Here is a 1555-nt window from a genome sequence, read left to right as displayed (position 1 = left end):
GCTACATCGCTGCTTCATTCTTTGTGCACATTCTTTCTGTTTCAACATCTCAAGGAAAGATAGAGGTTGGCTGTGTATTCTGATCCACCGCCCTCAGGGGTCCCCCCAAGCTGCACGATGGACCTAATACACATCTCTCAGATTTCAGTAACACATTCACTTCCGAGGGCTGTGAATGAGGGAAAGGTTCTCTGTCCTTGGGGAGCGTGGAGGAGCGCATCAGCCCAGGCTAACAGCTGCCTCCTCGCCCTGACCACAGCTGACCCCAGGATCACATGCAAAGGGAGAGAGGGCTTAATGCACGGGATATTTCTCCAACCTACTTTCGAGAGATGGGAGAGAATCCTCACCTGGCTCAATAATTCATCAGATCCTGAGTACAATAAACTGAAGAGTCTTCCATGGCCGTGGGCAGCACCCAGCAACAGCCCTCCGTGACTCCTCTGTGAGTGGTTTGCTGTGAGGGGCACCCCCAGGCTTGAGGTTAGTAAGGGGGACGTGATCCCCAGAGGTGAAGGATGAAATGTGAATATACAGATGCCGAATAAGATGCAGACCCTGAGAAGGGGGGGGTGGGGAGGTGCGCGGGGTTGTGCTGAGAGGTCACCGTGCGGCTGGCCCACAGGCCACACTCTGAGTATCAAATCTCGGCCCTGTTCATGGTCAGCCGCTACCTGGTCCTTCTGCCGCATCGTCCTCCTTGCAAGTGAAAACAGGAGCATTGGTAGGATCAGATGCAGTAGAGTCAGGACAGCCAGGAATGTCTAACTCCTAATATATGAGTCCCAAGGGAGATGGGCTACCCAGAAAGGCAGCCAGGAGAAATCAGAGGACCCCTTTATCAGAGGCTGTGGATTTAAAGAAGCAGAGGAAGAGGGACAGATTGGAGCAGGTACCAACTATCCTGATTTCCCCAGGTTTAAGGGTATTCCCAGACACAGGGCGTTCAGTACTAAAATCAGAAAAGGCCTGGGCCAACCAGATCAGCCTACCAAGACACAGCTTAGAAGACAAATCTGTGGTGATAAAAGCAAGAAGAAAAAAGGGTGTGGAAGCAAAGGGGCAGAAAAGGAAAGCGAAGACGCTGCCCAGGTTTTAGAAATGCTTTGTATCTTGATTTTGAGGGTGATCACTCAAGTGTACACAATTGCCAAAATTCTTCAAACTCAACATTGATGCGTTTTGTTATATGTCAATACCTTATACTCACCTCTAAACCGAAAACGATAGCAATCTGGACCACAACCGCCCCTTAAATCCTAATCTAATCTTGGTCTCTCACCACCCTCTGGCTGGTCCCAAGGAGGCAATCCCCAAGTCCATGGGTCCACTCAACCCAAAGCAGAAAGAAATGGAGTTTGACTACCGAGGGGGGTGCACTGGCCTTCACATCCAGTGGCCCCAACCCTAGCCAACAGGGCCCTGTCCACTAGCCATCATTGTCCTTGAGACCTTGAATTCCCCCCTTACTAGCTCTCCCTTTGGGTTGAAAGTTCTAAAACTTAGGGGAGCTGATAGAGAGAGAGGTGTAAGATTGTCCTTCTCCCCCTCCCAT

The sequence above is a fragment of the Echinops telfairi genome, unplaced genomic scaffold (genome assembly GCF_000313985.2).
Source record: "Echinops telfairi isolate 266 unplaced genomic scaffold, ASM31398v2 ScPeMD7_5592;HRSCAF=6446, whole genome shotgun sequence".
Classification (NCBI taxonomy): Eukaryota; Metazoa; Chordata; class Mammalia; order Afrosoricida; family Tenrecidae; genus Echinops; species Echinops telfairi.
This window is presented reverse-complemented; position numbering follows the sequence as displayed.